The sequence below is a fragment of the Chiloscyllium plagiosum genome, unplaced genomic scaffold (assembly GCF_037043375.1).
Source record: "Chiloscyllium plagiosum isolate Xiang-an unplaced genomic scaffold, Cpla_swu_hap1 HiC_scaffold_43, whole genome shotgun sequence".
Classification (NCBI taxonomy): Eukaryota; Metazoa; Chordata; class Chondrichthyes; order Orectolobiformes; family Hemiscylliidae; genus Chiloscyllium; species Chiloscyllium plagiosum.
In genome coordinates, this window is record NW_028270181.1 from 20,806,217 (window position 1) to 20,819,645 (window position 13,429).

Sequence of the window (13,429 nt, forward strand, 5' to 3'; positions counted from 1 at the left end):
ATGGATTGTAGGAACTGCAGGAGATATTTTGCAGGAATGATCTTCTTCCTGATGATATGGATTATTTTTCTTGGTTTTTGCCCAGCCTGGCTTGTCTGGCCTCCCTGAATTATTATATGTTTTCTCTGTAAGAGGAGCAAATAATGAGGTAAATCTGTGGCACCTGTATACTCAGCAATTTATCAGTTCATGAAGAATTAGATCAATTGTGTCTGAGGGCAGACAGGATAAGTCCACCTGACTCCTTAAATGTCTTTGTGTTTCTGTTCCTGGTTTAAGTCTTCATTGTCATGTTATCAAAGAATCCCTCCAGTATGGAAGCAGGCCACTCAGCCCATTGAGTCTGCACCAACTGTCTGAAGAGCATCCCACCCAGACCACCCCCTATCCTATCCCTGTAACTTTGCATTTAAGACATAGGAGCAGAAATTAGGCCATTCAGCCCATCGAGTCTGCTCCGCCATTTAATCTTGCCTGCTAAATTTCCTCAACCCCATTCTCTTGCTTTCCCATGGCTAATCCACCTAAATCTACATATCCCTGGGCAATTTAGCATGGCTGATCTACCTAACCTGCACATCTTTGGACTGGAACTCCCAGAGGAAACCCACACAGAGACAGGGAGAATGTGCAAGCTCTACACACATAGCTGTCTGAGGCTGCAATCAAAGCTGGGCCCCTGGTGCAATGAGGCAAGAGTGCTAACAACTGAGCCACCGTGCCACCCCATCATGAGCCTCTTGACTAGAGCATGAGCATGCGTTGTCCGAGCAGAAGGACACATCCCCTAAAAGGGGCTTGTCCCTTCAAAATGTGACTAACACGAATAAGAACATAGACCTATCGTGAAGCCCTGTCAACATTCAAAGTGCACACAGCTTCCATAGTGTGTTGAGATACCATGCACTGCACACTAGTCTCTTGCATACTTAGTAAACAAAATACATGGGAAGAAATGAGTTTAAGACAGCCTATCCCTGAAAGCCATGAGTAATTTGGAATGAAGCCACGATTGAAGAGCCACGTCCACCCACCCATCTCCCCATCCCCCACAAAACAAACCACAACCTTTTGAATTCTCTTTACAGTACCAAAGTTCCAACTCATACTGAGTCCATAGGGTATTCATTTCCTGAACTGAAAGTTTATTTTATTCTAGTTGTACATGCAATTTGGAGTGCTGATTGTGGGGCTGACACTAATCTCACTGAATCCACTTGATTGTTCTTTAATATTTTATACCATGCCCATGGAACAGGAAGGATACTGCAAAATGTTAAAAAAAAAACTGTTCTTTCTCTTTTGTTTCAAACCAGACTTTGTGAATGTTTTAAAAGTACAAATACAGGTCATGTGGGTTACAAGTTGACAACAATTCTGGATACTTTTACCAGTAGATTGCAGAAGAACATAGCTCAGTGAATCACTTATATGAAATATTATGCCTATTGATTAGGGGCACACATTACAAAACATTGAAACAAAAAGGGACGGAGACTCTCTCTCCCAGCCTGGACTGACAGCAGTAGAGACATATTAAGACTCATGATGCCTGCAGAGGTGATAGAAGCATCTAATGTGATAGATCCCTTATTACACCTCAATGGATTTTCCCCAGAGGGATAGAATCTCCCTCATCAACCTAAATGACTGAACAATAGCCATCTTCACACGAACAAAGCTCCTGTGCATTTTGGACAGTTTTAATTATACAATTCTGTTCTTTTGAAACAGCCTGTTTGTGACGTCCATGCTGTGATAATACCAGCAAAGGAAGCTGCACTCCATGCTAACTATTTTGGAGTTTAAGCCTTCTCAAAGCCTATTTCCAGAAAGATTCTTGTATTCTCCTGAAAAGCGGACTGGTTTCCTGTCTACAAACTCGCTGCCTGACCTCCAACTTTAAAGGAATTCTACCACTCCTATTCATCGCCCATCCGGACTTATCTGGATATTAACTCCCTCTCACTAGATTCCGATGTTCACATGAATTCAAAACTTTACTTTTTAGTTTCAATAATGTAAAACTCCTTTCTTTCTTGTACCTTTCTTGCGCCTGTCTGGATGAACTCGAGCAATACCGTACTGGGTTTGCATGTGCGAATAAACAACACTCCTGGTTTAAAAAGAGAGAGTTTACTGAGCATAATTTTTAGATTTGCCTTCACAAATATGGGTTCAGGAAATAGCCTTTTCAAACATAACCCATCCATTTGCGGACAGAAGGCAAGGATAATAAAAACATTCAACCTGGCTCTATGCCCTGTCCACATCCTAACAGAACCAGTTTCTCTTGCTTATTGTGTATCCAAACAGTTTCCAACAAATTATGTTTTAAAAATATCAAACCTTTTGAAATGCTCCACGGGAACCTCAACAGATAAAGTCTGACCTGTCAGTGCAGGAGACCCAAAGTACAGCCCAAGATATTTTGAAACTTGAAAGGGTTCAGAAAAGATTTACAAGGATGTTGCCAGGGTTGGAGGATTTGAGCTACAGGGAGAGGCTGAACAGGCTGGGGCTGTTTTCCCTGGAGTGTCAGGTGACCTTATAGAGGTTTATAAAATGATGAGGGGCATGGATAGGATAAATAGACAAGGTCTTTGTCCTGGGTGGGAGAGTCCAGAACTAGAGAGCACAGGTTTAGGGTGAGAGGGGAAAGATATAAAAGGACCTAAGGGGCAACTTTTTCACACATAGAGGGTGCTGCTGGTATGGAATGAGCTGCCAGAGGAAGTGGTGGAGGATGGTACAACTACAGTATTTAAAAGGCATCCGGATGGGTATATGAATAGGAAGGGTTTAGAGGGATATGGGCCAAGTGCCCTCAAACAAGACTAGATTAGGTTAGGATATCTGGTCAGCATGGACAGGTTTGACCGAAGTGTCTGTTTCCATGCTGTACATCTGCATGACTCTCTGACTTTATGTGGGTTTTAAGGCTTTCTTAAAGATTTTTTTTTAGATTAGATTACATACAGTGTGGAAACAGGCCCTTCGGCCCAACAAGTCCACACCGACCCGCCGAAGCGCAACCCACCCATACCCCTACATTTACCCCTTACCTAACACTACGGGCAATTTAGCATGGCCAATTCTCTTGACCTGCACATCTTTGGACTGTGGGAGGAAACCGGAGCACCCGGAGGAAACCCACGCAGACACGGGGAGAACGTGCAAACTCCACACAGTCAGTCGCCTGAGGCGGGAATTGAACCCGGGTCTCTGGTGCCGTGAGGCAGCAGTGCTAACCACTGTGCCACCGTGCCGCCCACGAAGGATAATAGAGAGAGAGAGAGGCAGAAAGATTTAGGCAGGGATTTGTGGTCAATAGCGGTACAAGGAAAATTGTGAATGTTCCGAGTGGAGGTTGCAGGAGGTACCTAATTATAGGAAAAAGAAAGAAAGGCAATAGAGAGATTTAAAAATGTGAATAGTTTTGAACTTTCAAGGAGGCAGAGAGTCAAAGGAGATCAGTTCAATTTTTGGTGACTTCTGAGATTGTATCTAATCCAAACCACACCAACATTTATACCAATTTCTGAACTGATTTTGCTGATGAGAAAACATAAACAGGAGAAAAGCACTGCCCACCTCCAGAAACCATATGCTTTGAAATCAAGTCTGAAGACTGCCAATACACTGCCCTGACAGCTTCGGATGTAACTGTTCCCCTAAACGCGGAAGAAAATGCATCTAATTTGCCATCATAATGAGATGAACGCAAATCAGTCCAGCTCATGGTCATAAGAAGTTAGAAAGACTTGAGTTACATCAATCTCCTGTTGAGAGATATTAACAGGATAGACTCAGCATAAAAAATATCCCAATATCCTGACTGTATCCAAACATTATCACACTCAGCATATCAACAAAGGATTATGAAACTTGAAATATAAAACTGGTATATAAAATCATTGACACCATCAACACCATCAGCCTCAACACCATCAGCCATAGCACTCTTACCACAGTATCAGAAGGGATTCACCTCTGAGACTTGAACACAAAACCTTGGCTGACACTCCGGTATGGCTATACTATCAGAGATACTGCATTTTGGAAGTGGTGTTCAACAGAGGTCGCTGGGGTGGATGGAAATGATCTCTTAGTGCTGTTCAAAGAAAACTTGGAGGATTCTCTCTGTCAAGTGGCTGATATCTATTCTTCAACCAACATCACTGAAGACAGATTATCTGATCACTGTCACAATATTGTTTATGAGAGTTCACTGGAAGGTTAGTGTTGTGTGTCCTATTTATAATAGAGTCTGATCATCAAAGCATATTGAAGTGTCTGCAAGATACTCTGTGAAGGGCTCTCTATAGGTTTTTCTCTAATCTAATTCAAAGGCATATATTTCATTCTCAAATGTTCTCAAATCCAAACATCCTTATTTCGGAGAATAGCTCTAGAAAGAAGTCATAGATGAATATATCATTGTGAGATTAAGGTATTTTTGATGTGTTATTACACATCTCTGGAGCAGGTGGGACTTAAAACTAGGCCTTCTGGCTCAGAGATAAGGACACTGCCAATGTCTTGCAAAAGCTCCCACTGTTGGGCTAAGTATCATTATGATAATAATTATCGCCTGGCTGACCTCCTCATTTTAATAGTTGGGATGGGAAAAGAGGGTCCTTCACAAAGCACAGGTGGCGGCTCTTTAAACCACTCTTGGTTTGCATATGCAGCTTTGAGACCTTTCATGGTTGAAGCCAGTTACTCAGAATACTGGCAATTTATCGTATGGCTCAGAACGGAATTAATTTAGTACTTTTTAACATATTGATCCGTATTGTGCTAGTAATGGTCAGCACATGGAAATTTCTGACAGTAATAGCTGGTGTCTTGGATATACTTTAATATCTGTCAGACGTGTTAATCATGTTATGATGAGTAACTGCTTTGCATTTACCATGGTAAAGCCTTAATAGCTTTCATAGAAACCTATCTCTTGAAAATACTGTTGACACTACAAATGCATTATGGCCCATAGTAAATAATTAGTGGTAACCATTGACTGAATTATTTGTGTAATGGTGCTGACAATAAGCAAATTCACTGCTGATTAATGACATTGTGTTGTTTCGTTACTGTAGGATTGAGTGACTTACTGTAGCGAAGCACTTACTGGGCCTTGGGGACATTTTACATGGCCGCGATCAGTTTCCTTTGCTATCCCCGGGTCACACTTCCAATAACTCAAAGGCTTAATGTTTGCTGCATTTCTGCCCATTGCATCTGTAACCTCAGTAAAAATCCTAGGTCTCCTCTGCTCTTGACCTCCACCATGCACTGCTGGACCCCAGGGGTCAGCCCTGGACAGGATGTGGTCTGTCCATACTTGCCCTGGGTGAGAGGGCAGTGCCCCGTGAGATAACCTCACAGATTGGGAGTGGAAAAGCCCAAAGTAGCGCAGTGAGTGCCGAAGGGTCATCCTGTGTCAGTGAGAGGAAATAAGCCAGCACAGAGCAGCATCTGCCTTCTGTGAATCCACTGCCGGGGGTTTGATTAATTTATTGTCTCCGCCTGGATAATTTGTCATAATCTCCTGCCAGTCAGCATGATCAATCATCATTCAGAGAAATGAAATTTCTTATGTGAAGATTATCAGTCTATGACAGACCATGTATGATTCAATTATCCGACAGTCCTGAGTGTTTCATTTAAACCATAGTAGCAAAACAATGTAAGAAATAATGACAAAATTTTATCAGACTCTAGCGAAATTGTGTCAGGCGCTTGCCTGTTTAAGGCTACAATCTGCATTAATTTGTTATTCTTATGAAGGAGAGCACTGACAGTACCAAAGGAAGTGAACTCCTTTGCCCTTACCCATCATGGAATCGAGATGAGACAATCAACGAACAAAAGAGTGTGCTGTTGTTCAAATTAAATCATTCTATTCCACATTGTCCATCAAGCAGCTATCAGGCTAACCCCTTCACTGCAACATTCTTGCTAAAGCATAACCTCTTATGCAACATATGTTCTGTTTGGTGACTCTCTGTGTGAAAGAAGTGCTTTCATTCAGAAAATGTACCGTGTCCTCTTGCACAGTCCCTGTCCAAGTCTCATTGCATGGCCCTTCCAAAATGATACAGTGATACTGCTGGCATGCCTATGTGCCTTATTATAGATAATGCATTTTATGGTCAGGACAATTTGGCATTGGTTCAAACACTAAAGCAAAAATAGAAATTGCTAGAAATGTTCAGTGGGTCAGGCAGCATCTGCAGGAGAGAGGGAGAAACACAATTTGAGTTTCAGGTTCATCAGAGTTTGAATGAAAGGTCATTGACCTGACAAGCATTTGACTGACCTGAACTCCACGTAATGAGGTTTTGAGCAAGTCATACCCACCATCAACTGTGTTTCTCTCTTCGCAGACACTAGCAAGTTATTAACGTCTTCCAGCATTTTCTGTTCCTATTGGCAATTGCTTTTGCACATTTATGTGAACATAAAACCACAGTAGGCCATTCAGCCCGTCGAGTCTGCTCCGCCATTCAAATGAGATCAATCCCAACTCTACTTTTCCTGCCTTAACCTCATAACTCTTGATTCCCTTACTGATTAAAATTCATAGAATAGTAGAATCCCTACAGTGTGGAAGCAGGCCATTTAGGGGTTAGCCTGATAGCTGCTTGATGGACAATTTAGCCCATTGAGTCCACACCGAACCCTGAAACAGCATCCCTCCCAAACCCACCCCATCGCTGTAACCATGCATTTCCCATGGCTAACCCACCTCACCTGCATATCAGTGGACACGATGGCCAATTTAGCCATGGCCAATCCACCTAATCTGCACATCTTTGGACTGTGGGAGGGAAAAAGAGCACCTGGAGGAAACCTGGGCGTCTACTTTTCTATCTCAGCCTAGAATTAATTAATAACACAGCATCAGCCATTTGCAGTAAAGAACTCCACAGATTCACAACTCTCTGAGGGAAGAAATTGCTCCTCATCTCTGTCTTAAATGGGTGACCCCTTATTCTGAGATTTTGCACTCGACTCTCTCATACAGGGAATCAACCTTTCAGCATCTATCCTGCAAGTCCTCGAAGAATCTTGTATGTTTCAATAAGGTCACCTCACATTCTTCTACATTCCAATGAGTACTGGCCCCGTTAGCTTGGATGGCTGTGGAGTGACCAACAGTGTGGGTTCAATTCCCACACTGGCTGAGTCACTAAAAAGGTATTGACCTTACCTCTTGCCTGAGATATGGTGACTCTCAGCTTAAATTAGTCACTCGTCATGTCTCTCTCTCTCTCAGGTCTCAGATTAATGTTGACTGCTAGTTTTTAATTTTTAAATTCCACCTCCTCTCCTAAATGCATTCCTGCCTTGTGCCACAAAGCTACACAGGTACAGCTTCTCACGTGTACCTTGTTTGAAAGGCCATAATGTGGACGTGGCCAGGTTGGACTGTGGTGGACAACAGCAGAAGTCACACAACACCAAGTTATAGTCCACCTGACGAACGAGCAGCGCTCTGAAAGCTTGTGATTTCAAATAAACCTGTTGGACATGTGACTACTGGTGTCATGTGTCTACTCAGCACAAATGAGCCAAAGCAGTGAATACTTACCCATGGGAGGCATCACTTCAGTACACAGTCAGGTTCATGTTTTCAGGGTTTCAGAAGGAGGTGACCTTGACTCTTGGGCCCAGTACAGAGAACCCACTGCTGTCCTAACAGTGAGCAGCTAGCTGAGCACTGACCAGGGCAGACACATGGAACCTTCAAAGTCTATGCAACTCAGAAATTGGTCGTTCATTTAACCACTAAAATATCAGCTCTCCTTCGGTTAGAATAAAGACCTATAATCCTATGGCATTGTTTGCTATTTATAGTGTTTGCAGAGGCACAGTTCCAAATCACATTTAATTTGATGGTTCATATCAGTGAATTAACAAATGCAGAATGTTTTTTTCTCTAGCTGATTCTATTGGTACAGTTTTAATCCTTCGCAAAAGCACTTGGCTGCCTCGCAAGAGGCTGTGAAAGGAAATTAAAATCCACATCCTGTTTTAGCAAGTTTATAAATCATTGTGGATTGGACAATCAACTAAATGATTCAATGCTTCTGTTTTGCTCTACCATTTTTTGTGATGTTGGGTCAATCCCACTACCAACTCTAACTCAAGTAATTAAAATGGCTGAAGAACTGGGAAAGAAGGGAGATGAAAGATGTTCTGAGTCTGCAGAAAGCCTCATTCTTGACAGCGGAGGAGTCAGGCACTGTGTGTGTGTGTGCGCGCTAATGTGGAACAGCTTCCAATGAATGGATGTGCCTCGAAAATGGGACTGAAACATTTCCTGCTTAATGTTGTGGTTCAAACAAGACAACAATATCAGCATAGTAGGGGACTTCATGTCCAAGCTAGATTTTTCATCCTTTCAGAAAGGAACTCCTGTCCTTGAGCTTAAGCATATCTGAAATCCAAAAGCATATATTTTTAATTTAGGAGCGAATTACTGTAGATGCTGGAATCTGTACTGAAAATTTTAAAAATTGCTGGAGATCACAGTGGGTTAGGAAGCATCCATTGAAAGAGAGCAAGCTAACGTTTAGAGTCTAAATGACTCTTCATCAGAGCTGAGTTGAGTCAAGTACGGAGGTAAAAGATTGATAACAGAATCCCTACAGTGTGGAAACAGGCCCTTCGGCCCAACAAGTCCACTCCGACCCTCCGAAGAATAATCCATCCAGATCCATTCCCCTACATTATGCACCTAACCTACACATCCCTAAACACTATGTACAATTTAGCATGGCCAATTTACCTGACCTGCAATTCTTTAGACTACGGGAGGAAATCAGAGCACTTGGAGGAAATACACACAGACACAGGGAGAATGTGTAAACTCCACACAAACATTCGCCTGGGGATGGAATCAAACCCAGGTCCCTGGTGCTGTCAGGCAGCAGTGCTAACCACTGAGCCACCATGCTGCCACATTGGCGAAATGTTACCTCATACAAGCAAAAGTGAAATGATCCAAACTTATCCATCAAAATGGAGGAGAATAATTAGTCTGCTTACTGATTGTCATTAACCTTTTATGATACTGTCAATAGACATTGTTGTGAAACACATTGGCCTATATTTACATCTTTCAGAGGTCTTATGTCCCACTGCTCTGTTCTTTGAGTTCTTCGCAAAACGTTTACTTCAAACCAATCCAAAAAAGCTATTGCTGGGCAGTTTCTGTTTCTTTTCAACCCAACGGGACCAGCTGCCAGCTAATCTCACTAAAGCATCAAATCCGCTTCTTTCAAACATTACATGCTCTCTTACCACCAAGGGGTGAACACCACACAGTTCCATTTTTGCTTTGAGTTATAGAAACAACTAATAATCCTCAGGTTAAATCACCACTGGTCATCTCATTCTAATAACACAACAGCCCTATGGTTTGGTAGGACTATGATGATTTTCCTTATAATCCAAACTTTCATTTTCTAATTTTATAGAGTCGTACAGCATGGAAACTGACCCTTTGGTCCAACGGGTCCGCGCTAAACATGTTCCCAAACTAAAGTGGTCTCACTTGCTTGTGTTTGGCCCATTTCCATCCTCACCTTTCCTATCCATGTACTTATTCAAATGTCTTTTTGTAAAGGTGTCAATAACCATGTTTTTATGAGTTAGTCCTGGACACCCAACTGCCTTCCTAATACAGCCCGATTATTTAAGATAAAATGTCCGTAGTCCTTAAATTGCCAACTAGAAGTGCCTCTAGCATTTTAGAAATCTTTATCTTGTCAGGGCAAGATAAATACGATAAAGTTGAAGGTCACTGTTGAAGAACTTACCCTACCCGAACGTGTATTGCAGGTAAAGATCTAATCTCACTCTCAGTGTTACAAATTTGACAGCGAGACAAAGACAACAGGACAACAAAAGGAATGGGTGGTTGTGGCTGTGATTGAACTCAGAGATGAAGCAAAAGGATTAGAATTTGTCACCTTGAATCCACTTTTAAACGAAAAATTAAAGATGAAGCCTTTCCAAATTTTGGAATTACTAATTTTCTTGCACTTAATAATTACTAAACTTTCTCTTTGTTAACTGTAGAAATTGGTGCCTTAAGAATATATGGGGTGGTGTGATGGCTCAGCAGTTAGCACTGCTTCCTCACAGCACCAGGGTCCCAGGTTCAATTCCAGCCTTGGGTGACTGACTGTGTGGAATTTGCACATTCTCCCCGTGTCTACATAAGTCTCCTCCGGGTGCTGCAGTTTCCTCCCACAGTCCAAAGATGTGCAGCCCAGATGAATTGGCCAAGCTAAGTTGCCCATAGTGTTAAATGCATTAGTCAGAGGGAAATGGGTTTGGGTGGGTTACTCTTCAGAGGTTTGGTGTCGACTTGTTGGGCCGAAGGGCCTGTTTCCATGCTGTAAGAAATCTAATCTAATTTGGTGCTGGGAGGAAGGTATTCAGTGTGGGAAAAGATACATTTTTAAATTAACCTTGTTGTGACCAGCTGTGGGGGGGCAGATAAATAAAGATGGGGAGCCGGGTCGTCCCTCCTCATGAGGGAGTTTAATGATTTGGGATATCACATCTGCAGCCACAACAAAATGGGGAAGCATAACCAGGCTGTGGGGATAAGAATCTCCACTGAGGAATGTCAAATGTAATGATATCACAAAAGACCTCTTTACACAAAGGGGTCTGTATTTAATGGATTATTGGTTAAAGAACTGGTGAGGAATAACCCACCCAACCACCCACCCACATTAGTAGTGGGTACGTTGTTGCAGGGGATTCTAAGATATAGGATTAACATGCATTTGGAGAGATAAGGACAGGTTAGGATAGTCGGCGTGGCTTTGTGCATGGGAAATCCTGTCTCACAAACTTGATTCAGTTTTTCCAGGACATATCCAGAAAAGGATCAAGAGGGAGACATTGTCTATATGGACTTAAGTAAAGCTTTTGACAAGGTTCCACAGGGTAGACTAATTAGTAAAGTTAGATCACATGGGATTCAGGCATGGGCTTGCCAATTGGATACAAAGTTGGCTCGATGGTAGGAGACAGAGGGTGTTGGTGGAGGGTTGTTTTTCAGACTAGAAGCCTGTGACCAGAGGTGTTCTACAGCGATCAGTGCTGGGCCTACTTTTGTTTGTCCTTTTTATAAGTGATTCAGGTGAGGATTTAGGAGGCCTGGATAGTAAGTTACGGATGACACCAAAATTGGCAGTATGAAGAAGGTTTTCTAAGATTACAACGGAATTGTGATCAACTGGGTTAATAGGCTGAGGAGTGGTAGATGGAGTTCAATTTGGATAAATGCAAGGTGCTGCATTTTGGTAAAACAAACAAGGAGAAAGTGAGGACTGCAGATGCCGGAGATCAGAGTGGAGAGTGTGGCGCTGGAAAAGCACAGCAGGTCAGACAGCATCCAAGCAGCAGGAGAATTGACATTTTAGGCATAAGCTCTACATCAGGAAAACAAACAAAGGCAGGACTTAGACGGTTAATAATAGTGTCCTGGGTATTATTAACATCACTCCCTGGGTAGTGTTGCCAACAGAGACACCTAGGGGTTCAGGTACATAGTTCTTCAAAGTTGCATCACAGATAGACAGAGTGGTTAAGAAGGTGTTTAACACACTTAGAGTCATAGAGCTATACAGCATGGAAATTGACCCTTCGGTCCAACACGTCCATGCCGACCAGTTATCCCAACCAATCTAGTCCCACATGCCAGCACCCAGCCCATATCCCTCCAAACTCTTCCTATTCATATACCCATCCAAATGCCTTTTAAATGTTGCAATTGTAGCAGCCTCCACCAGTTCCTCTGGAAACTCATTCCATACACGTACCACCCTTTGTGTGAAAGCGTTGCCCCTTAGGTCTCTTTTATATCTTTCCCCTCTCACCCTAAACCTATGCCCTCTAGTTCTGTATCCCCAGGGAAAAGACTTTGTCTATTCATCCTGTCCATCCCCCTCATGATTTTATAAACCTCCGAAGCTGCAGAGAAAACAGCCCCAGCCTATTCAGTCTCTCCCTGTAGCTCAAATCCTCCAACCAAGGCAACATCATTGTAAGTATTTTCTGCACCCTTTCAAGTTTCATAACATCCTTCCGATAGGAAGGAGACCAGAATTGCACACAATATTCCAACAGTGGCCTAACCAATGTCCTGTCCAGCCACAACATGACCTTCCAACTCCTGTACTCAATACTGTGACCAATAAAGGAAAGCATGCCAAACATCTTCTTCACTATCCTATCTACCTGTGACTTTACTTTCAAGGAGCTATGAACCTGCACTCCAAGGTCTCTTTGTTCAGTAACACTCCTGAGGACCTTACCATTAAGTGTATAAGTCCTGCTAAGGTTTGCTTTCCCAAAATGTAGCACCTCACATTTATTCAAATTAAATTCTGTCTTTATTGCTTAGACATTTGGATACAGGAGTTGAGATGTCATGTTGAAGCTGTACAAGGTGTTGCTGAGGCCTCTTTTGGAGTGCTGTGTCCAGTTCTGGTCGCCCTGCTATAGGAAGGATATTATTAACTTGGAGAGGGTTCAGAAAAGATGTGAGGAGAAAGTGAGGTCTGCAGATGCTGGAGATCAGAGCTGGAAATGTGTTGCTGGAAAAGCGCAGCAGGTCAGGCAGCATCCAGGGAACAGGAGAATCAACGTTTCGGGCATAAGCCCTGAAGAAGGGCTTATGCCCGAAACGTCGATTCTCCTGTTCCCTGGATGCTGCCTGACCTGCTGCGCTTTTCCAGCAACACATTTCCAGTTCAGAAAAGATGTACCAGGATGTTGCTAGGTCTGGAGGGTTTGAGTTAAAAGGTGAGGCTGGATAGGCTGAGACCTTTTTCACTGAAGCGTAGGAGATTGAGGGGTGATCTTATCGATTTTGTAAAATTATGAGGGGCACAGGTAAGGTGACTAACAAAGGTCTTTTCCCCATGGTGGGGAATTGAAATTGAAAACTAGGGGTGAGAGGAGAAAGATTTAAAAGGGACCTGAGGGATACCTTTTTCACACAAAGGTTGTTTCATGTGTAGAATGAACTGCCATAGGAAGTGGTCAATGTAGATATAGTTACAACATTTAAAAAACATTTGGGTAGGTACATGAACAAGAAAGGTTAGAGGGATATGGGCCAAACGCAGGCAAGTGGGATTAGGTTAGTTTGGGAAACTTGGTTGGCATAGATGAATTGGACCAAAGTCTGTTTCCATGCTGCATGACTCTATGAGTCTATGACTCTAGAACTACTTCAGTCTGTTCCATGGTGCAGGCCTGATGATATTGAGTGCTCATTAGTCAGTTAAATCACTGGCCACATGGCCTTATTCATCCACAAGATGAATTCAGAGCCATGTAGGTGCACGTGCTGCTTGCTGAGAGCTGCCAGTCTATTAAAGACCAGTGC